The following is a 25,245-nucleotide window of genomic DNA, read 5'->3' as shown; positions in this document are numbered from 1 at the left end:
GCCACATGTTGGACTGGTTTAAGACCAGTAAACACGTGATCGTTACATCGATGAAGACATCCCATAAGAAGTCTCCCCGCGGTAATACAGGACCGTATAAGACTCAATAATAAAGAGAAACGTCTCTATGACAGACTTGTTCGTTGAAGGACTGTCAGAATAACACCTCTTTCGGGTCCAACTTGAACCATTGAGGAGTAGTAGCACTGTAGTATAGTGGACTAGTAGTAACAACATGACCACAATGCAGCCCCTAGAAGACCACCCTGACCCCCCAGCCGGTATAACCCCGTCCTGTCGACCAGGGGGGAGGAAAACAGAGAATAATAGATGTGCATTTAGACCATTTAATAAACAATCACAGCAGACGACAGGAGACAACCACCGCTGGTCTCAGCTGGGGCTACTTTACAAACACTGTCCACTCCCCTCCGCTCGACTTACGAAACAACTCCTATTCAAAAGTAATTTATCCTGAAAGAGAAAATTATACCTCACCTTATACAGCTGTGCCTCGTTCAATGAAATGTAGTAATTAAATATGCAATCAAAATAAACTCACAAAATCCCATCCAGAGCTTACCTTTTGCAACCAAACATGAATGCCAGGCCCTCGCTAGGCCCGCCCATCCGACCTTGTGATTGGCCGTGAGAATGACAAACGAACGGAGACCCCCGCTTCTATTGGTTGTACAGGTTAGCAGTCAGGGGTCCACGTTGCGTCGTCTAGCAGGAGCGAAGCAGGAGCGAAGTGTGAGCGAAATGTGGTGCAGATCTCAGCGCGGCCGGATGGGACGCAGCAGTCAGCACCATGGTCAATGGATGCGAGTAGATGATCTACAAAGACACAGGATGGAGAGCCCACTCCTGTCCCACACGAACCTCAGGCTGAACAAAGCTGGAAACAAAGACAAATGAAATGGATATTTATCAGAAACCAAGGATCGGTTATTAGGGGTATTATTTATTTGGCACAAAGACTGGGATGATATTAAATTGATAACATATTGTAGGCCCAAAAGGTTAATTATTTTATTCAAACTTAATGTTTTTTATAGTAGCCCTATATAGGTGGTAAGGAATTGTAAGGTTTGCCTCATCCTGATTTGAGTCCACTCAGGGAATGAGTGAGAATACAATACAATAAATACAATAGTCTACCTCTTTTAATGAGTAGTTCAACTAAAATTGAGGATAGGAATAATCAACATAAAATAAGAATCAATTGCATGATGTTAATTATTGCTCATTAAAAGTCCTAGTGTATATTGTCGAAAGAGATGAATTAGATACATGTTCCTTTAACTATTAAATAACCAATAAATAGCATAGTTAATACATTAATAAGCATGAACTAATAGTTAATAGTTAGTAATAGTTAGTATTAGGCATTAACTAACAATTAACAAACGGTTAACTAATTGTAATTAGTAATCATACACTAATAGTTTATGTTAACTAGGGTAATGGTGTTCATTTGAAAAGCTACACATTTATTAATAGGGCAAGGGTTAACCCTACCCCTAATACTAATCCATATGCTAATAACAACAATATATTGTGGCATTTACTAACGTTAACGATTGTTTAAAGTGCTAATCTCTAATATTTTTCCTGTAAATGTATGTCTGATAAATCACTATCCATCATTGAAGCCTTGGCGATTGAGCCTTTGGTCCACTGATATTTGCTATATTTGATATTTAGGCCCGTCCATTTGCAGCATGAGGAATGTTACGACGCTGGTGTCGGTTGTGACACTCTAGGAAAAATGTCAGCTTATCGCCAAAGTTGTCACATGCTCTCCAGTTTGATTAATGAATCCTTATGGCAGAGTGTTACCACAAAAATGCATGGACAATGAGGAGCCAATTTCAAGATCCTCAAATAATTAAATTGCGGATCTTTAAATGAAATCAATAGGCCTTCTTGTCGTCAGAACCCAACAAACTTTCCCGGTAGACCTCCTTCCTCCTGGATAAAGTGTGGAACCCTAAACTGCTCTTGAAACTTTTGCCGTATTTCAAATTCTGAAGACAAAATACTCAAAGTCGCATCTCAATGATTGAGTGTTCAAAGCAAGTGCTAAATCCAATTTACTCCCAACTCTTTGCACTTCTCCTCCGTGTCGTATTGCATTTGGGTGCAGCTGCTTGCGAGCGGAAAACATTAAAGTAGTACCATTTGGCTCCCCATCTGCCATTGTCGGAATCACATCACCTACAAGTTATTCTATTCAAGTGGAATTCATAAGACCAAGGTAGTGTTGCTGCTGGGGAAGAGCGACTGCAACGTGTTCTGGCAAGGTGGCAAGGACACAGGGAACGCTTCGTGACACTGATAACCAGCTCAATGTCAACTGAGATGCTTTGTTCAGCTGTTGAACACCAAACATCGATTCCATAATTAAAACAATATCTGCAAGACGGGTTGTGTCGTATGAATTACACATTTGATCGTTGTGAATGCTGTGTGTCTGTATGTTTCATATCTCTCCTTTTCCTGTGGGTGTTTGCTGCAAAGCACAAACGAACCGAGTTCTTAAAGTTCTTTCAGCGTAAATTGAATTGAAGAGAGCATCGTGTGATCTCTGGAGAGCTGTGTTTTAGCCCACTAGTACGCCTTCTAATCAACTGCTGTTCGCCAGCCCTATCATTTAATATGTAAAGCTGCTTTCAATGTGGGACACTATTTTGTGCAATCGTAAGATGACAGACCATGACCCTATATTAAATAGACAGTCCCTGATAAATATAGCATAGCACAGCCTAGTTGTTATTGTTGACTATAAAACACGATGTTAATGAATACATTGACGGTAAGAAGCTCTTTCACACCTATCGGCCTGTTTGGACTAACCCCACAACTGAACTATAGACACGTTCACATGATAAGCACTGTGTGCGACATTACAAATGCAAAGACTCCATCCAAACTGTTCCTTACATTACAAATCCCCTTTCCGGTCTAACTGTGGGCGCAATTATACGGAGAGACCCTCGGTAACCTCCCCACACACTCTGTGCTTGTTATGCAGAGGGGATCGCTCCCCCATTACCCCATCTCAAGGGTTCACAACTAGGTCTGAGTGAGAGAGCGAGAGCGCGAGAGAGAGCGAGATAGACCTGAGAAGATGAAAGGGAAATAACTTGTAAATTATTCATCTCCCCCCCTGCTGTAGTACAAGATCAGCAGCGGTCTCATGTAGTCTGGCATTTCTCAGCCACCGTAGAGAAGGCGGGTAACATGAGGTAAAGTCAGGCTTGACTCTCACTTCACCAGATCTTAGTTCAATTCTGTTTACTTCGAGATGTATACGCTGTATGCTGCATGCTCTGAAATGCTGTTTTGAAAACCATCTCTGATAGTGATTGCATTCTCAAAGGTAGTGAGGTCTGTGGTAGTCATTCAACGAATATGTATGAATATTTATACTGATAATATTCCTCATGTGTTGTTCTTCATATTCGTACATCAACTCTGTTGGGCGAACTTGATGTAGGATTCATACCATGTGTTCATAGTTCACACGCTATATTGAAAATGGTCTAGAAAAGTGTACATTAAGGAACAAGAGAGCATTCTGCGCACGGATAACTGCATGCTGTTGTTTTTTTAAACCATATAGTTATCATATATAATGGTGATTACTTTCTTTCCTTTTGGGCAGTGAATTCATGTGAACATTTTTCAATGAAACTACTACCGACTCTGGTCTGCAATAACTTCATCTGCTTTACCTGTTGCCATGGCAGCGAGGGAAATGAGAGTGCTGGTGCAAGGCCACTCGAACAAATGAGGCGAAATGAAGATGGACCGAGAGCGTTGCGCAACAGAAGCTCATGAACGCTCAATATTGAGCAAATCAGAAACGCAGTGCAGCGCTCCGAAGCGTTGACCCGGGGCACACAGCGAGATAAAGCTACACCCTGTGGCGCTCCCGATGACACTACGGCATATTGGACTGACGTAAAATCACTGTTTGATTAGCTTTATTTGTCCTCTAATGCAATACTTTCATGATAAAACTTTGTAATATGTTTAGTCATAAGCCTTTCATTAATTGATAAGGCCTTTGTCGATGACAAATTAATCATTACCAAAAGTAGGTCAGTAGAATTACAAATTGGTATGGTCCATTAGATTAGATTAGATTAGCGGGCTGATGTATTCATCATCTGGGTGGACTCTCCCACTTGTGATGTCACTAGAGGGTCGATTTTGACATTGCTTGAAATAGATAACCAACATTACACCTAGTTGTAAAATATGGCCTCTTTAACATAGCACTTATTAGTCATCTACAGTTTATATGAATGTTTTCTTCATGATTAGTTCATCATTAGGATTAAATTACGTTATTAGTTTGAAATATTAATACATTTGAAACCACCAAACAAACAAGTTACCCTGCTGGGATTGCTCAACATCAGGGGAAGTGGTAAAAAGACCACTTGGAATTGGAATATGAATATAAACTGGAATATTACTTAATATTATGACATCAAAAATCACAATGCAGCTCTCAGTTCCCAAAACAAACTTAAATATGAACTGAAGATTATATGGAGAATACAATTACACAATATAATACAATACCATGCAATATATGATTTTCAAATGCCACGCCAATACGTTATTTCATACAATATTTCTGGAGAGAACATTATCCATAATGTTACAGATTCCAATCTTAGACCTTCTGCTAGAGAAAAAGATATAGTGTGAAAGGCTCTCTCCTTCTTCCGTTCTTGCCCTTGATCAAAGGAACCTTGATTCCTGGGACTGCTTTGTGACTTACAGTAGATCTGGTAGGTCTGAATGTATGGGACTGTGTAAAGATGAAGAATTGTATAATGTGCCAAGCTCATGCTTAACACTCCTCTGATAAAGAAGATGAAATGAAATGTGTCAGAGTAGAAGGTTGAAACTAAAAAGCATCCCGAATTTTTACACATTTCTCTAACTCAACGTAAAAGATCAGAAATCCTCCAATCTACATTAAACCACATTAATAATACAACATCTATGTCAAACGATTCTTATTTTGGCACTTTAAGCGTGTGTTATTTGTTCAGATCAGGCGCAGCAATATATTTGAAGCCTCACTACTTATCAAGATATCTGTAAAATGAATCATACCGCCCCAAAAACTCCATTGAGAGCAACAAAGATGAAAACATTTGAGTCTAGGGCACGTCTATGGGGTGGAAAACAAGAGATTACCAGGTTATCCTGGCACTGATATGATGTTAGGCAAAAGCATGAGGGAATAAAACACAGAAAGATGATTGATCTACTGAACCCAGAGTCTCTTGGCGGTACACACAAACACTAACACTCTGAATAGCAGCAGGAAGTATAAAGCTTAGAAGAACGGCCTACAGGCGAATTAATATCTCTGGTTTCAACACAGGGTCAGTGAATCCATAATTAGTAACAGTCACTAGCATAAATAATAAAGAACAATACCGGACACGGGTAGGTTTCCTGGAATGTGGTTCTGGAATGTGCATTGAGCTGTCAGGACAGCCCCTGTCGACGGGGTCATTCAGGTCGTGGTTAGGTGCGAACCCTCCATTTAGGATTGAGGGTTCATTTTTTAATCCTCAATTATTTATTTTTCAAGTTAAATAAACATAAAAATCCTCAGCTGAGGAACAGGACAAACTTAACATTCAAACATCACTGGTGTGAATACAAATGGCAACACTCACTCACTCACTAACACACTCATAAACACCTCGGGTATGTGCGTATTGCCGGTGCAAACGAATCCCACAAGGAATCCCACCTCCCTCTTATTGTGCTGCAGTCAAAGGAGAAGCAGCAGCAGCACCAGCAACGGCACAAGGACTATTTTTAAAGAGGGGAGTGGAGGACGTGATGCCCTGTGATGTCAGGAAGGTATGGAGAGCCGGCAGGTTGTTGTGTATTCAATGAGCAGAGAGGGCAACGCTGGGACAGGAAGCGGAGGCAAGACCCATGGGAAGCCCTGTGCCATTCAATCACAGAGGGGAACATACCAGCGCTCTGATGCCGCCCCTGACCGCTAGACCACCGCGAGAACCTGCATCCGTCAACCTGCAAGTAAAGCTCTGGCTTTCAAACGGAGATCTGGTGGTTTAGGTGGAGAAAGAAAAGATAGAAATATGGGAAATATCCTCACATTTAAGGTTACAAAGACCTTTACACACACACACACACACACACACACACACACACACACACACACACACACACACACACACACACACACACACACACACACACACACACACACACACACACACACACACACACACACACACACATGAAATTGAGTATGATTATAGGGTACATATTGGAAGCAGACGTAGGCTGGTAACATGTTACCTTTAAAATAATTACAGCATAAAACGTATATTGCATATATCTATACACCGTATTTGGCTATACAATTTTATATTGTACTGTATACATTGTACATTATATGGACACATTAATGTCCTTATATTCTGATACTCTTAATGAACCGTATTATTATTTAATTCAGTCATGTGAATAAGTAGCAAGTAACAAATGTGATAAAAGCAGCATTGTTAACACGAAATACGAAAGAATTGCAAGCCTGAAGACAAAGAAAGATTAAATCACTTCGCACCACAGTGGGGCCGACGGGGGGTTGCTACAAGGGTCTTAAGGAGTCCACTGAAGTTCTGCTATTAATGTTTCAACAGCCACACCAACCCAACAATAAGTAGGCCTATCGCACGGGGCTCACCACAACACACGCCATCTACCAGCCTCGTTCTGGAACGCTGCCACCGTTGTCCTGTCATGGTGTGTAGTCTATAGGCATCTCTAGCCTGTGTACTTTGTTAAGTATACAGCGAGGTAGTATACATCTTCTGCGGGGTGAAATGGGACGGGACCAACTAGAGGGAATAAATCGTCGTGTTCTCAACACCGACACGGAGGGAAGAGAAGGTTGGTGCTCTCTGTGAGAAATGTGTTCACTCTGTGGCTGACGTCCAAAAAGTAAAAAGAAGAACGCACTTTAAGAATTGTAGCCTATGGGGCTATAATAAAATAAATGATTGATGAAGTAACATGAGGAACCATCAAAGTCTCCTCGGCCCCTGATTTACTAAATAAAGAACTGCTAAACCAAAGGTACGTTACACTGAGTAAATCGATAACGAGCACACTGTGTTTCTCTTGAAGAACCGATCAGCGAGAAAAAGGACATCTGCATACCGCAGTGTGTCTCAGTCGGTCTGTTGCTACGTGCATAAATGACTGATTTCGGTCTGTGGAGGAGAAGAGGAGGAAGGAAGTTATGGACACCTATGGAAGAGGCCTAAAGCAATTTAGGAGGTATACGTTTCAAAAAAGTGGATTCACGGGGAGAAAAGGACTCAGTCATTAATTAGTTGTTTGTTTCTCCTAAAATGCAATAACCATTACAATGCACCTGGAGTGTTTTAGCTTAATTGCCAAGGCAACCTGTCAGCTCCACATTCATGTATTTTTGGTGTTGCTGTGGATCTCAATTGGAAGCAACTCCTTGCGCCAATATGTACCGCCAATTGTAATGTTTATTTATCTGGAGGGAGAGAGTTATTTTACAAGCAGTAACAAAGAAAGATAAATATGATCTGAGACTTGATGATCAGCAGCATCTGTTGTTATTGAGGTCTGAAACGCCATGATACAGCCAACGCGACGCCAGGATAGCAGTGAGCCAGCAGTGACATCTAGAGGCGGAAGCGGGAACTCAAACCAACGCACTTCCATCCCATCGAGTCTCATAATACCTCGTCATGGCTGAACCTTATCCACGATGACTCCGGCCATATGGAAGGTAGATAAAGGTAACTCACGCATGACTACTGCCGCATTTTAGTGTCCGTCCTGTGTGTCTTTGGAGGGAGGTTGAAGGCGAACGTCACATCACGAGAACAAACAGAACATGCAGAGGAACAAGCAAACATTAAACAGACACGCCAAGAGTGGGTCGCAACAGAAAACAATAAACCAGCACCGCGCCCCTCCCCTCTTTATGAAAATCTGTTTCAGGACGACCGATAACTGCACGGCAGTAATGTGGTGATCAATGAGGCCTTGAAGGAAAGGGAGAGGATTACAACCTGGAGCTGGCTTTATGGGGCTTAACCCGCCATATAACAACCATTTACCATCACAATGCCTTGCTTAACCTTCTGCAAAGTCAACAGCAGCGACATGCAGGGAGGTGACCAGAGCAACCTTTGCCGGTTAAAGGTGCCGTTAAAACCAGCAACGGGGAAAGGAGGAAACCAAAACGCGTAAAACACAATCATCAGGTAGCCTACTCCGCAACGTTTCCACCGCAGTAAGATAACATGCAAAAGGGTTTTGTAGACGATCTACGTTTGTATTGTAGCCTAGCGTGAGCTAAAGTGTTGTGACGGCCATCCGAAGGTTCAGCATAAAAAACTGGTCGGTTTCGATCTTGAAGCCTTCGTAAACCTCTGCTGATGTCTCACACACACACACACACACACACACACACACACACACACACACACACACACACACACACACACACACACACACACACACACACACACACACACACACACACACACACACACACACAAAAGGGGATTTATTTTCCATAAATAGAATCCATTCATCCACTTTACCAGGTCAACGGTGGTTTCTGTGGTTTTCTTGTTATCTTCCATTTGATGCCGGCGAAAGGCCAGGGGGGGGGGGGATCAGTAAATTGTGCCTCCAGTCAGAGGGGTCCTGTTTGTGGGGCAGGCGTTGCCCCCCCTGGCAGCCCATTAGGATTAGACCGTCTCTCCCCTGTCAGCGTTTCTCCATCAGCTGAACTTTCATTTTTTCTCCCCCCCTTCTCTTTGGGTTTATTTTTTTCAGAGCAGTTAGGCCAGAGGGAAGCCGTGCTTTTGTAGCGAACACAGGAACCCTGGTGTCCTGCCGTGCGGTCTCCCTCCCTCACACCTCTTCAATCTTTCACTCCCGACAAAACCCAGCGAGCGCCTCGCTGCCCTTCACTCTCCTCGGCCCTTTTGCAGCGTTTTACTGCTTTAGGGGGGCCGGCCGATAGAGGAGACCTCGGTGTGAAATTGTTGTGCAATCAAAGCCCTTTCCTTGAAGGTTATTTACACACTCCTTGGAGATATTTTTATACATAAGGTTTTTTCTCTCGCTTCACAGCTCTGGTCGAGGCCAACAGGGGGAAGATGACAACGGGCTGGTTTTGCCGAGTCAAAGCATTAAGGGCTGGAGCCAGAGAAATACCCTTGACACTGCAGGCTCGTCAAAGCACCACGCTGCGCCACCTAAATGCCAGCACAATAAGCAAAGAGACAGGCGACGTTTCTCATCACAGCAGGGGGGCTCGTTGGGGAGCGCCATCTTGTTTGGCACTTGTCGGAGAATGGGAGATGCGGTGTCGGGGAAGAGCCTCACAGCAGTGGGACAAAGCTTTCATTAAGGCTCAAATTGAGGGAGATCACCAGAAGCTCACCGCGTCTGGGGAGCTGTTTAACTCAGGTAACGCAACGGGGAAAAACGAATGGGCCAATTGAAAGCTCATTACGCCGCCGAAATGTGCACGAGACGGTGAACGCCGTTAGAGACAAACCGGAGTCTCGGGCTTGACAACGCTGAAATGGTTCTTTTGAAAAGGGTAAAAAAGAAAAGAAAGAGTGCCGCTTTAGTGTCTTGTTTTTGTGTGATCTTACACTTGTGTTTGAAGGGAAATGGTTTCAGTTTGGGGACCCGCTTAATCTGATTTTAACAATTTACCACGGGGACCCCTCATCTGAGCAATTACCCGTGCCATACTCTCCCAGCGAGGGGCGGCATTGTGGAAGGCAAAGTACTGAACCAGGAAATGATTGTCAGAGGCTGCAGTTTCCAGCAACTAAGACGCCATTTCAATAGGCATTTATTAGTAGCTTCAAATGCCTCCAGGACTTTGGCGCGTGTTTATCACTGGCCTGCTGGATTAATATTACATTTCAGCAGGTAGGAACACATTTCCCACTAGGGGGCAATAGCCACAGACTTAAATGGTGAGCTGTGTGATGCGGGCTATTGTTGTGGGATAGAAGCATACGTGATTTGTTTTCCATTGATATGGAAGAAATACTTTCTCAGATTTAGAAAAAAGTTTTTGGGCGGTTCGTTACCAATTATAAATGATATTTTATGAAACGTCAGGTTAAGAAGCTTAAACTATGAGAGTGGGTTCCGTAAACCGAGCGTATCTTGTAATTTGATCTTGGGTTATATAGTGTAGGCCTATACTGTGGGGATAGATTATTGAGCTGTGATATTCTGGCAGGCATGGTCTCATGTTTACGCATAGGAATCCTTCATAAAGAAAGGAGAGCCCTCCTGCTAGGTCCCTCAAACCCTCACACGGCTTTGCTGTTGAATAATTGATGGAGCGGCTGAGGCAGTAAACATGGATTCACAGAAGCAGCGGATTGTATAAACTTTTTTGCAACATCCAAAAGTAAAGGTTTCACATTCAATTTAGATGGGAACGGCTGCTGTTTTAAGATCTTTTGTCGTCTGGCTCCGCAAAACTTGTTGGGATTCATCGTGATACTCTTTCATACACCGATGTCAGAGTTAGCCTTCCTTATCTTGTTACGATTGAGTACAACAACACTGTGCCCTTCAATGCTTATATGTTTGGCTTCATGTGTTGATGGAATACACGTGAACTGTCCTGTGCTTTGTCGTCGGAGACACCGTTTTGCAGTCATCTTACAAGATGTGGATTTCTGGCATAAAGGGCTTTTGTGGCAGAAAGCCATGAAGGCATAGGCCTACTTCTGAGTTTGACGACTCAAGAAACATAAATGCACTTCTCTATTTGGACCTTGCCGTTTTCTCTCTCGCTAAAGACGACTTTGCATATGTTCTTTTGTACACTACAGAAGGACGAATGAAATAACGGATACATCCACTCATAAATCAACATAATTGGAGGCTTCAATCAAAGCAAATATTCATTTTTTAAGGGACTATGGCATATGCTTCATGGCACTTTATTTCAGCGGGTGGTATTTCTACAAGTAGGCTAACGCTTTGGACAACCTGACTTCTGAATCAAACCAAGACGCTCTTTAACGCTTGAATCTTTTTTTTTATCAAAGAAAACGTATTAATTTCCCAATCAATTAGGTCAATTAAGTCCGGTCGAAAGAAGAAAGCAAAATAAACAGAAAGAAAATCCACTCCCAGGCAGAGTGCTGCGGGAAGTGGAGAGGGGAGAGAACGGCACACGGTGAAAGAGCAGGGAGACAATCCACTCTGCTGGGTGGACATGGGGACAGCATGCGTCGTGTTCCGGCCGGCGGTGCATCACTTCACCGCTGGTGATTGCACTCGTACAGAGGCACTCCCCTTCACATGAGACGCATTTAAATCCAATGAAGCCGGAAAGATCTGCAGGAATACTCGACTGGTTTCATGTATCACATGAGCTCGTATGCATATGCAGCTGACGATGTGATGGATATTATCTAACAATTCAAACAAAATGAGTCTCAGCTAATCCAGCTAATTGTGCATAAATGACTAAAGTGTACTTAATCGGCTGATGTCTGCTAAATAACGCATGTTTAATGTGCATCTGCGTTTTGAGAAGCATCAGCCGCTGATGGGACCCTCATTGTAAAGATTAATATCCCAAAACCCTGTAATGCCACACCATTTGTCCTTGGAACATTTGCCTAACAATGTCATTACAATTTCCAAGTATTATAAAATGGTAAGATGGCTTGATTGCCAATTAATAGGATAGACAGCCCAGCATTTGTATGCATAGTAAATATTAAATTGGTAAATGGGAAAATAAATAGATGATTATAGATTTAATGGTTCATCCAAACAACATTATTCCAGTTACTGATAAGTATATGTCATTTGTATCATGTCATTTATCAATTGTGATGGCTGCATCTCTTGCCTCATATAGGCTGCACATGGGCTAGTGATTTGGTTGCAAGCTAAACATGTCTTTGTAAAATGTTTGATCTATAGGTTCTCTTCTGTGTTTCATTTACTTTCTATTGCTTATTTAATGTCGTTATTAATATCATATTAATAATACATAACCTATATATATTATTACTATTATATTATAATTTCCAGCACATTAATATTGTTTCATGAATTTCAAGTATTTTTCATAATCTACCTGCGACTCATTGGAGATTGGTTCAGCACCCCTACATCAATGACAGACGAGGTTTCTAAGAAGTCACCTCATTGCTGCCGTTTGGCATTCACCCATCAAAATTGATTCGTTTTTCCCGAAATAAACACATCAAAGAAGTGTCCAGGCATAAAACATTAAATTGATTTAAAATTTTAATTGAGCGTGATTAACTGAGAAAAAGCAAACTTGAATGGCGTGCTATTTGTCATTAAATACTGCCATCCTGTGGCCAACTTCTGCCATAATGTCTTACTTTCTCAAAACTAAACATAAACTAATGTTGTAGCAATATTGTCCTAAATATTGTGTATTCTGCATTTCTAAGAGAAACATCCTACACATCTAAGTCAAATTCAGTTGAGGTGTGTATATGGGTTTGAGTGAGTGAGTGTGTGAGCGATTGAGTGAGTGCGGGTGTGTTTGTGCGTGTGCATGTGCACGTGTGTCTTCGTCCATGCGTGTGTGTTTTTGCTTGCACGTGCCGGTCTGTAAATAGTTAAAAAAATACGTGGTCATTCATTATGAACATCTAGACAAACAATTTCCTTTATTCTAGTCTTTTCTACCTGACTAAAACCGGAAAGTATGATCGTGTCTGTCTCAAGGAATGGGTGAGTCTGATCCCTCCCTTCTCCCTTTAATCATTAGCAGTGACACAGCGCGTGCGTCTGTCACTACGGTGATGTCAGGAGCCCTGTTGCCATAGGAACAGGACACAGACCTGTCGTGTCTCCTCATACAAAGACCGCATAGAATGGATTCCGATGGAATGGTGGCCATGTTTATCATCATTATTATTGATCTATAATCATCATTATGATCTCTACATGTAGAATAAGAGTGAGTTACCTTTGGGGTTTAGGCCTATAATTGTATGGTTCCATGCTGCAGACAATGGCACTTTGGCCTGGGAAGGTCCATGCACGATACATGAGCTAAATTTTACTTGAAGGGTCTTTTATCAATAATGTTAATCATTTCATATGTTATTTTATAAATGATCTTAGCAACCAAGAACAGCATTGGCATGATGTTTTGCATGGATTTTTGCATGGATTTTGTATGTCTTTCAAAGGCGAAGGCAGCTGCTTTCCCTTTTTGCCGGTGGTTAAGCCTCCAAACACCTGCTGATTTGAATGATGGAGACGTCACAGCAGACAGGAACCAGCAGAACCACAGTGAGGGACAGAAAGAGACCAACGAGAGAAGACCTCCCACCACTGAGACAAAGAGGCAGCTCATATCCTCTGTCTGTAAAGGCTATTGATTCTGTGAGTGTGTGTGTGTGTGTGTGTGTATAGGATTTGTGAGTGTGTGTACGTTTGGGAGTGTGTATGTTTGCGAGTGTGTGTATGTGGGATTTTGCGAGTGTGTGTATACGTTTGCGAGTGTGTGTACGTGTGTGTGTTTCTGTGTGTGTGTACGTTTGGGAGTGTGTGTGCGTGTAGGCTATGTTCTTTTGCGCACGCGTGCGTGTGTGCATGTGTTTGTGTGTGTGTGTGATCCGTATGTCTACCTTATTGTAGATGTTTGTACACTAGTGTTTGTGGGGTGAGTTGGGGAGGCAGTGATTGGAAGCAGGGTTCATGAAAGGATAGTCAGTGAGGAAACAGTCTAGAAAAGCAGGGATGGACAGGGTTTAAGGATATGCCGAATGGCACATATTAGAGGGTCCTGGACATTAGGGAGGAGGCATCTTCAGAACCCATTCAGCTGTAACGTTATCTCCCTTTATCATTTTTTCATGCTGCCTATTCCTTCCTGATACTTATTGTTTGCCCAGGCAAGAATCCAGCATTATATCACATCTGTATCATATTGAAAATTTGGCTCATTGAGCATTACTCAATCCATCCCTATTCCCCCCTCTGTACAAATATTGAGCTTCCTCCAAAAATCTGAACGTGGAGGCAGGAGTGGCAGCTGGTGTCATCAGGATTCAGGGGGGCAGACGAAGGTACACAACACACCTACAAGTATTGATATCGCCGGCCCAATGGAGGATGAACATCTAGGAACGCGTGTTCCTGGGTTAGGTGCATTAAGCAGCCTTTAACTCTCATCTTTATGGTGACGCTAGGCTATGACATAAATTGACATTTAAATTAAATATCAGAAATTCGTATAACTTCTGTATTCATTCCGTTTTCTCTAAAGGGAAGTTGCAGTTTAAAACCGGGAAACAATCTTATGTTTTTGACATTTGAAGAAATGTCAAAGGAGGATTTGTAAAACCACGAATAAATGCTATGAATTAGTCTGCGAATCTACCTTTCTAGCAGTAGGGGGCAGAATAAACCTGCAACTTGCTGCTTCTTGAAATAACCAGCAATGAAATGCGTCTCAGCGACAGCTGTGGGAAGTAGGTTAGAGGCAAGTTGGACGAGTTGCCAGGCGTGCGTACACACACACATACAGACACACAGACACACAGACACACAGACACACAGACACACAGACACAGTCTGACACACACACAGAGTTCCTTTTTTGGAGGCGGACCAGTTGTCAAAAGCAAAGCTTACTTGTTGAAATCCGCAACATAAGAGTGTAACAACAGAACAGTTGATCCGACAGACGACAATCTGCAAGTTCCCCGATTCATTCTGGAGTGGAATGAGAACAATAACACCAGAACTAACATCAGGATATTACATCAAATACAGTATGGTGCATTGATTCACCACCTGTTTTCCCTCATTATGTCAATCAAAACTCTATTTGGCTAAATGGAACCAGATAGCAATTATTCATCTAAAGAACAACAGGACAAACCAACAACATTGTGAAGACATCATCTCGCTGAGTGGGAGCTCGCGGAGCGAGAAGGAGAACGCAACAGGACAATGGGGGCCAATTACCCAGTCCACAGGAACAACAAACAAAATGAACGCAACATAATAGAGTCCCAGTCTGAATTGGACCCGCGTAATAACAAACAGACGAACAGCAAGTTAGAAAGCAGAGCGCGTAAATGGGAAAGACGTTATGTGATTGGTGCGCTCCCGTTACTCCACACTGTAGGACACTCAAGCCTGGCTCTCACGGACCTGGAGAGGAAAACGCGTATTAAAGAAGGTAATAAGGTAACGCTTTTGTACTCAAGTGAAAAATTGATAGGGCGATACGTCTGGCTCGTCTCTTTTATTGTTTTTGAAGGAACAAAGCTCTCCCTCAATGTTGGATGAATAAATGATCACAACTTGTACGGCGTAATGCAGTGGCAGCAGCACCTTGTGAGGCAAGCTGAATGATTGAACACGTCGATGTACACAATAGATCATCACACAGCCCGTTCCCGCGTTCAGCCGGGAACGTTAGATGTTAAAATGCAAGCCAAGCGGGGAATGTTTCTGTCTCATCCATGTTCTCTTGTTAAGCACATTTCTGTTTAGCCAGCGATCCACATGAAGGATGGCTCATGCTGGGTGTCACAGCCTCAGCTTCTGTCTGCGTAGGTGCTACGTCTGTGCTCCTTTTCCTTTTTTCTGAACGCGTTCAGCCCAGGCGACTGCACCTGTGAGACGCGGCTGCAGACAGAATCTAAAAAAGGCTTTTAGTGTGGAGAGGAGCACGTCAACACCGGCGACACCTCCTCAGCTGAAGCGCGTGAACCTGGTATGACCTCAGCCCCTGTGAAGACCGCGCCACCTGATCCACGATGTCCTCTCGTCTCGTTCAGACGTCTGTATGAGCGACGGGATTTTTTGAGAACGCTAGGAGAACAGATCAGCCGACCCTGGTGTGTGATGTGAGGGAGGGAGGAAGAGCTGCTGGCTGCTCAGTGCGTGAGGACGAACGCAGACGCTTATGATCCACACAGGCCTCCTGGCTGTTGAGTGTGTGCCTCAGAGAGAGAGATAGAGTCAGAGAGAGCGAGAGATAGCATGCACGAGAGAGCGAGTCAGAGAAATTGTGCAAGCAAGCACAGTCCTGTGGAAGCATATTGTGTGTGCTCATATGTTACATGTGTATCTATTGTCTTCAATCTCTCTCTCTCTCTCTCTCTCTCTCTCTCTCTCTCCCACCCTCAATGAATAGTGCGTCTACATACGTTTCTATAATGAATAAATATCATTATCCACCCATGAAACGAGCATAATCAATCATGAAGGATAGCATGCTGAAAGCCTGAGAGCGTGAAACCGGTCCAGAAGTTTCTCCTTAGTACGTTTCTAACTATCTAGTGTGTATAACTATAACCCGAGAGCTGTTTGCTGCCACCAGCAGTAAGATTGCGTGCAGCTTTATTAGATCCTACCAATACAGAGAATGTTTGCAGTCTGTTTCATGTGCGTCACGCACACATGCATGCAGAAATACAACACAGCATACCATGTTCTGTGTGTGTGTGTGAGCACTGCTTTATAATAAACTGCCTTACACTTCGCAATCTGACACTAAAAGGGCAAAGTAAAGGTCAACAAATATTGTCATGCAGATTCTTTATTTGCTATTCCAAGGCTGCCACTATAGGTCTCCGTCCCTTCTCCAGCCCGGCTGTATTACTGCCCGCCTGCTACGAAGAGCAGGCTGAACATAAACCGTTCACAGGACAAGGGGACCAGACAGGTCCCATCTGCATGGAGGGATGGTGCAAACAGCACAATGGATTGACCTTTGAATAGCAATAACTGATGTAATGGACTCTCTTAATGACAATTAAGGCATGCTCTCTGAAGTATTCCTTGCATGTTATTAAATAATGTTGGCGAGGCCATATATATGTAAACCATATATATGGTTTACATATTTTAATAGAAAATATGCAGACAAATAACAGCTTTATGCTCATGACGACCTACTGACAGTATCCATACCGAGACGATCACATAGATGGACAGCTCCAGTTTATATTTTACAGTCGTTAAAAAAAATGAGATTATGGCATCTGCTGGGGAAACAGTCTCTGGGGAAAACTGTAGGCTCGATCTAAAGACCAGCCTGCTCTCCCCATATTCATAAACACACACACACACACACACACACACACACACACACACACACACACACACACACACACACACACACACACACACACACACACACGTAATCAACTTTGACTCTTTGTACTTGTGGTGATCATTGAGGGCGGAGCCCACAGTCAAGGTTGAAAGTGTCAAGGGTAAAAATGTTACGATAATGAACCCATGAATAATGATTGTTTGCTACATATCGGATTTGTCCAAGGGTCCTAAGAAGACATGAATACAAATCCTCATCTGCCTTCCTCCTGCTCCAAGGATCTCTGGTGTGTGGCGGTTCAAGGAGAAGGCAAGCCTCGGGTGTGTGTGTGTGTGTGTGTGTGTGTGTGTGTGTGTGTGTGTGTGTGTGTGTGTGTGTGTGTGTGTGTGTGTGTGTGTGTATCCCTTCATGTGTCCCTCAGTATGTGTCAGGATGGGTGTGAAGGAGTTTCTATAGGAGGCTGTCATTAGGGTGTTCTAGAGGTAGAAGGAGTGTCTCTGTGTGTATGTGATTATTGTTTGGTGTGAAGCTGTCACATGCGTCTGTCCTTGCCTATGTGCCCTTCTGGGTGCGTCCACATTCGTGTGAGTGTGTTGGGGACAGTTGTTGCTGTCTGTGTCGATGTGCTTCAGTGTGTGTGTGTGTGTGTGTGTGTGTGTGTGTGTGTGTGTTTGTGCGTGTTTCTCCGTGTGTGTTCTCGTGTGTGTGGGTTCTCGTGTGTGTGTGTGTGTGCGTGTGCGCTCCTGTGTGTGTGTCTGTGTGTGTGTTATCTTATTTCCTAGCACACCTGTTCCATCGTGAAAGGTGGCCGTGTGTACCTGGTGACTACATCCTCCCTGGTTCCCCTGGCTGAGCAGGGTCTGAACCATGGCGGGCGCCGGTAAGCTTAACAAAAAGCAGGATATCTTTTAAACCAAACACATAGCCAAGAACATCTCCCAAGAAAACTAGAAGCAAGTTCCAAAGTTTGGAGGCAGAAAAGTCCTCTAATTAGACAAACATTAATAAAATGTAGAATTGTAATTCTGCATGGCGGAATCTGAAAAACAGAAGAAGAGAGCGAAAGGAAGAGCTGGAGAGAGAGCGAGCGGGAGAGAGAGCGAGCGGGAGCGAGAGAGAGAGAGAGAGAGAGCGAGGCACCGAGCAAGCGAGAGAGAGACAGAGAGAGCTATGGAGAAACAGGGTGAGAGAAAGAGCGAGCGAGAGCGACAACCAGAGAAACAGAGTTGAAGTCAGACTAAATGATAATGGGTGTGGTCAGGAAAATACAACAAATGCATCCAGATATGACCTCTACAGCAGCCAACCAGTGACCTTCGTTCAATGAAAATAACAACCCGACTCCCTCCTCATCGGCCTGGATGCAGGTTCGACAGAGCGTTTAATGGCAATGAAAGGTGGATTTGCAATGAGATCCAGTGCTGTTTTCAGTTCCCTAATGCCTTAGGATGGGGGACCATGCATCTTAAAGTCTTTAAATGACAACGACGTCCCAGCCACCAAAACTCAGTCCCAACACATTTTTTATCAGCGGCACTAATTAGCACCGAGCCAATACCTTCATTATTGGCTTCTCTCTCTTGACGAGCGCCGATCAATGTGTGAAGGTCTCACTCGATAGACCCGCTGGACCCCTGAAGGCACCCCCCCCTCCTCAAGCCCTCTTACAGAAGTTATTTAATGAGAATATGGTCGCCACAAGGGACGATGGGGGGGGGGGGGGGGGGGGGGCAGGGGGAAGCAGCTGAGCAGATGTTTTTTAAAATCCAGGCTAACATTGATGAGTCTCTAAGGAAGTCCGTTGGGATTATTGACGCAAGGGCTTATTTTATTCTATTTTTTTTTTGGTGCAGGAAAAAACCTTCTTAGTTGGAAGCGTTGCCATTTTCTATTCCCTTGGAGCGGGGGAGGGGGCGTGGCGCCGATAGGCTGGTTCTTAGGGCCATTCCGATAACCGAGCCCACGCACGCACAAGCTCCACAGCGTTCCGAAGTCAGCCGTCAAAAAGTTGTTGATGCTCATAAAAATGTAATGTATATCTGCATTTTGAAAGTGTCCGAATTTAGTGTGCGTTGGCTTTGGTAGATGCGCTTGTGTACATATGATGTGAGATCTCAAATGTGTACAATACAAATACAGCGGCGTTTATGTGGCTATGGCCTTGCCTGTACATCGTTTCTTAGTAAGAGAGGCAAAGGAAAAGATAACCAGCATCTGTATGTAAGGAACTATTAGAGCAAGGGAAATTATAGTGACTATAGTCTACGGCCCTTTCAAAGAGAAAGAAGAACAAAACTATATTATTAAAGCTATTATCTGGTACATTTTAAGATCACCAGCCATAATTATATATTTTTTACTGTATCTTCCATTAATTCGATTGTAGATTTGTTTATGTCAAGAATAAAACCCCACGTAACAACCTACAATACCCTTTCATACCACCAGGGGTACGCTCACCACAGATTGAAAACACTGCCATAAACAATCAGCTACCTCAGTTCTCATTATATGCTCAAATTATGTCTTTGAGGGTGAGCCTCTGAAACATCCATTTAAGATCCATTGTTTAGCAGCCAAGACACTAATTTGTAGAAATATATCATTTCACTTTGATTGTTTTTGACTTGTGTTTGATTTGTTTTTCTGTTCTGGTTTACGTCCAACAAAGGAAATAGACTTTCCTTTAGACTGCAGATTTATGGATGTGTTTCAAATACAGTACCGACAGGCTAAGGGGATTTAGAGACCCGTCATAAATCCTCACTGTGGTTAGCAGTCACTGCCCTGTAAGGTCCCCCTATTGTACATCCAAATGACTCATCCATTGATGGAGTAAGGTCCGCCTGACAGTGTACAGAGAGAGAGAGTCTAGAGAATGGAGAGAATACGGAGAAAGTCAGAAAGTGAAAGAGCGAGAGATAGAATAGAGAAATAAAGAAAGAGAATATAGAAAGAGAGAGAATACAGAAAGAGAAGAGAAGAGAAGAGAAGAGAAGAGAGAGAGAGAGAGAGAGAGAGAGAGAGAGAGAGAGAGAGAGAGTGTGTGTGTAGAAAGAGAGAGAGTGTGTGGAGTGAGAAGAGAACGAGAAAACATTTACCTCGAGATCGACCACCATGGATCGACCAATGAGGCGGGGAGAACGGCCAAGATAAAAACACGGACACGGTTCACAAATCTCGCAGAATCAGCTGCGAGGAGACTTGTAAAGGAAATCCCTTTACGATACTCTGGAAGCTTCATTTGCTCGAGTCCCACGAGGATAAGGGAGGTGCACGGGGGGGGGGGGGGCACAGGCTATTAGCGCAACATGGGGTGTGCCATTAAGGCTGCATGAAGGGACTGACTGCTCGTCACTGCCGACATGCCAATAAGCCCTTACTATAGGCTTCAGCATGCTCCCCCCCTCCCAGGAGAGTCCCCCCCCCCTCCCACTGACCCCCCCTACCCCCTAGGAGGAGGTCAGGGGCGTGGTGGGCTCCGTGGCCCGGACGTGGGTTTAAAGGCGGAGGGAGATGGTTCGTGTAAAGCGATGAAATCGACTAGATTATACTGAAAATAGAGGAAACTATTCTTCAATCACTCTCAAAGTAAATAGCTCAGAGTGCTTCTGAAATGTATTCTCTCGGGAGAACTTCGAGACGATCGAGTGAATTCGACCTCAGGATCCCAGCCGCACGCGGCCTCAAAGACAGTGATATTCGAGCGATGGTATTGTGAGTACTCTATAAGAACGATGGCTCAAGGCTCAGCTACTGTTATTGTAAAGAGCAAACTTACTCCTCACGTTTTATTGATTCATCACTGCCCCAAATGGGCCCTAGATAGTAGATATCCATCCAGATGAAAAAGCAAAACCGAACAACCAAAAAACTCTTGGCTTTACAAAGGCTCGGGTGATGCCATGCTGGGCAGTTCTGGGTGTCCGTTTGGATCAGGTTTCCTGCACAAAACACACACACACACACACACCCTGCTGACAGCCGAGGGCAAGCGTGTGGACTTCATGGCTCTGAGCCACGCTGATTGCCCTGACAACCCGGGCAGTTCCACCACATGGGCAAAGGGCAAAGAGCAGCCAGACACCAGCCTTCTCTCTCACACTCCAGCAATGATGAGCATGCCTGACCATGATTGCATCCCTGTGTGTGTGTGTGTGTGTGTGTGTGTGTGTGTGTGTGTGTGTGTGTGTGTGTGTGTGTGTGTGTGTGTGTGTGTGTGTGTGTGTGTGTGTGTGTGTTTCTGGTTTTGTGTGTGTGTGTGTGTGTGTGTGTTCCTGGTTTTGTGTGTGTGTGTGTGTGTGTGTGTGTTCCTGGTTTTGTGTGTGTGTGTGTGTGTGTGTGTGTGTGTGTGTGTGTCTGTGTGTGTTTCTGGTTGTGTGTGTGTGTGTTCCTGGTTGTGTGTGTGTGTGTGTGTCTGGTTGTGTGTGTGTCTGTGTGTTTCTGGTTGTCTGTGTGTCAGTGTGTGTGTGTGTGTGTATCTCCATGTGTGTGTGTGTGTGTGCGTCTCTATGTGTGTGTGTATGTGTGTGTGTGTGTGCGTGTCTATGCGTGTGTGTGCGTATACGTGTGTGCGTGGCTGTTTGTGTGTGTCTGGTTGTGTGTGGTCGACCCTTGTAAAACATGGGTCTTACATGGATCTGCTCCTATCCCATGTGGTGAGCCGCTCAGTCGTGGAGGAGTGGGAGAGGGGAGACTACTTCACCAGCGGGGGGGAGGGGGGCCCTCTGAAAGTCACTGCCCGCCCACCCATCGCTACGGCGATGCTGTTGGTTTATTCATCCCATAACGGTAATATGGTCGAAGGTCTTAGTTGTGATGAAACCGTGGTAACAGGGCGGTGCTGTTCCCGGTGATGAATGAAGATAATGATGAATAATAAAACGGGGTTTCACCCCCAGAAATGTATTTTCAGTACGTCAGTGAATCACCATTGTGTTATTTTTGTGTGAAATGCAGAACATCAATATAACTTCATTAATGTGGTTGTCGTAGCATGAGCGTGACGAGCTAAGCTAAATCGTGGTTGGTTAGACAAGGCATGCCGTGGTGCATGGCATACAGAACCTTATACACCAGTAAAACAAATTGGTTGTACCTATCTGAATGACACTTATTATTATTTCATAATAATAATTTCCTACCTTCTTTGTTTTGCAAGAAATTCTGAAATCTCCACAGCTATTTGTGTAGCAAAGTGGCCCGGCCCATTCAGGCGTTGTTTCAATGTTTTGGATTCAAAGAGAGCCATGGGGAAAAACAACACACTCTCACTCATGGATTTCAGCGAGAGTTTCATAAACATATCAATAATATAAACACAGGCCTGAAGATTTTATATTCTAACATAATTTAATAAATACAAAATGTTGCCCCCCGAAATATCAGAACCATTATGTCAAACCAGTTAAATGCCATTAGTACTCAGCCTAAAAGCATATTAACTAGTTTGATATTACTAAGCATGCTTTATCCTATTCCTTGGTTTCAGTGGGGGGGTGGCTCATTCAGAAGTTAATGAGCAATGACAATTAACTCGGGTAATCGTCTTAGCCCCCTTGGTGCTGCATTAAACAAATATCTAGAAATGCAGCGATGTGAAACAAAACAACCCAGGCCCCTACCAGCGCTGGGCTCCTATACAGGCCGGTTAGGGGGCTGTTCCAGCAGCCCTTTGGCCTCATGATGGAGGAGAAGAACAGCAATAATATACCGTTTTAATTTTTGGACGTTTGTTGTACGAAGCTGCCAGGGAAACTGGATAAACAATGTTCAAGGAAGAGAAGAAGCCTAGGGACTTTTGGTCCTGGGTGAACAGAGAAGGTATCTGTAATGAGCGTTTACAGTGGAGCTAATTAGAGATGTTTACGCATACTGGCGTTTTTTTTTTCTGTAGGAATTCGTAAGAACATTCAGAGGCAAAGTTCTCATCAGCACCTCTTGTCTTACCTTATTCTCACACACATAATTCCCATTCCGGCCTCGTTAACCAACGGGACCCTTTGATTCCGCTTAGTGCAGACGAGGAGCGATGAGCTTGGCCACTGTCTGACGGGTCTCAATACCTCTGACGGGTATTTCTAAAAGTACACCATTTGTATTTTGAAGATGATTGCCATGGCGGATTAGACAGGACTCCCCAAGACTCCGATCAGGAGAAATTACTTTGAGAGTAGGTTTTCTTCTGCAGGGTCCTGCAGACTAAGGTCCAGATGAGCCAATTGGGGCAGGTTTGGACGACATGGCTTTGACTGGTTTGAGGTTGTAGGAGACAGACTGCCAGACCGTGATTCCTGGAGAAGCAGTTGAAATCGTTTTAATGTTGCCTTGACAACAAAAGGCAGACACGTAATGTAATGTAACGTTGATGGGGTAAGGGGTCATGTTTTCAACAAGATTCTGTTTGGATTCAAAACACATCTCGTCAAACTGAGTTGAAAAGGCCTATTCTAGTATTAAATCACATTTGCTCATAAACTTAAGAAAGATATTTGGCCGTCAACTCTAGGCTGCGAGCAACTGATGAAACCATGTCCGGGAGAACTGCCATTATAACAAACCAGCGGTCACTCTCAATGGAGGTCAGAATTTAAAAACTCAGCCAACCAAATGGGTTCCCCAGAATTCAAAATCCAAGAAACTATTAACTAGTCTCCAGCCAAATAAGTCCCTGCAGTCAGATATCAATGCCAGTTTGTACCAATTTTAGCAATATTTGAAACACGTTTTATACGCCCCCTGCCAGTGAAATGTGGTGTTTTTGCCTGAGGTCCCAAACAAACACAACGCTAGTAAACCTGTGTTTACCCAGCCTGTGGGGAAATACTACCTAGCATCGAGCAGTATTCGGCCAGTCTGCCGTATACTTCCACCAACGACTGACCTCTCCTATAATTCCCTCAGATTCCAACGAAAGGGACACAGTGGTTCGAGCAGCCACTGTGAGAGTACATTAATCTAGGATCGACCGGGCAGGTAGTCAGAAGTGCCCTTGTTCTTTCTGAATGGGAGGTGACCTTATGGACGTAAGAAGAGCGCAGCCATGCAAAACGGTGAGTCTCTCCCAGGGACTCTGCTGAGCTTTGAGATTTATCCCACATCTATTTAGCGCGCTGGCCTTGCCATGCAAAGCACTGAGCACCTCAGCCGCACTTCAAAGTCACACTTGCAGCAGCAATAACATGTTTAATTGTATTTTTATATTAATTGTGTGTGGTTTTAAACACATGCAACCCACATACATTAAAAACAGCAATTTGCAACGTACCACGGTGAGAAATAACGGCTAGACTAAAATAATCCAATCATTCCAATTAGCTGTGAATCTCGTCTTAAACCCTGATCCTAAGACTGCCCAGTAATCCTAATGTATTGCCATCATGTTACATCCCTCTAATCATCCACATCCCGACAGTGATTTAAAAAAGGCTTACATTTGCAGAGCGGCGCAGAGAGCAATGCTTAGCCCTTATAGTTTAATACTTTCACTTTCACATAGTGTCATTTCAACTCTCCAGATAGCGCTCGGCCAAATTGAATTGCTTATGCAAAGATTCCCCAAGATTCATATTCATATATAGATTCATGTGTCCCCGTCGTTGATATGCACCCGTCATCGCTTTTGATGAATTATGGGAGGAGAAAACCGACGTGTAAAACTTTAAGCAGCCGAGGATTAGAAGGAAGGAATCCCTGAGGATGGTTTTAATGGGATTGGTCCGAACACGACGACCGACCAAAACGAAAGAGAGGGGTTAGGGGAGCTCTCCCTGTACGCCCCCTCATAATCTCCTTGACCTTTAACCTTTGCCCGGGGCATCATTTCAATTAATGCACCAAGGGTACCCCGTTCAGTTCAGTCCAGTCCACCGCCCTAAGCTCTCTCCAAGATATTTCTCTCACTATTTCATATCTTTGCTGTGGGATTAGCTCAGGGCACGCAGAAAAACCTGCAGGAAAGTTCACACCCCCCATTGAGAATATGTGCGAGCCAATTTTCCTTCTCTGCGCTATCTATTCCCCCGTTCGTATGGAAGACAAGAAAACGC

General features: G+C 43.8%; 1 protein-coding gene and 1 long non-coding RNA gene across 7 annotated transcripts in view; one reads left to right on the top strand and one right to left on the bottom strand.

The window, feature by feature from the left end:
* Positions 1-725, bottom strand: part of diaph2 (diaphanous-related formin 2) — a 154,885-nt gene extending 154,160 nt beyond the window's left edge. For 2 of the 5 annotated variants that reach the window (XM_060063717.1, XM_060063714.1), the window contains exon 1: positions 499-635. The gene's annotated coding sequence lies outside the window, so the exon portion shown is untranslated. Of the gene's footprint in view, positions 1-344; positions 423-498 lie in introns of those variants that run through there. The other 3 variants (XM_060063715.1, XM_060063718.1, XM_060063716.1) reach the window with 3 other exon arrangements.
* Positions 726-7,219: 6,494 nt separating this feature from the next.
* On the top strand, positions 7,220-16,130 carry LOC132466460 (uncharacterized). 2 transcript variants are annotated; one of them, XR_009527863.1, is made up of 4 exons: positions 7,220-7,359; positions 7,679-7,856; positions 9,208-15,318; positions 15,735-16,130. It is a non-coding gene; the product is annotated as an uncharacterized LOC132466460 (long non-coding RNA). The 2 variants fall into 2 exon arrangements; XR_009527862.1 differs by having other exon boundaries at positions 7,220-7,856.
* The last annotated feature ends 9,115 nt before the right edge of the window (positions 16,131-25,245 follow it).

Source organism: Gadus macrocephalus, chromosome 10, assembly GCF_031168955.1.
Source record: "Gadus macrocephalus chromosome 10, ASM3116895v1".
Classification (NCBI taxonomy): Eukaryota; Metazoa; Chordata; class Actinopteri; order Gadiformes; family Gadidae; genus Gadus; species Gadus macrocephalus.
The sequence above is the reverse complement of the archived record's forward strand: the minus strand, read 5'-3'. Positions and strand labels throughout refer to the sequence as shown.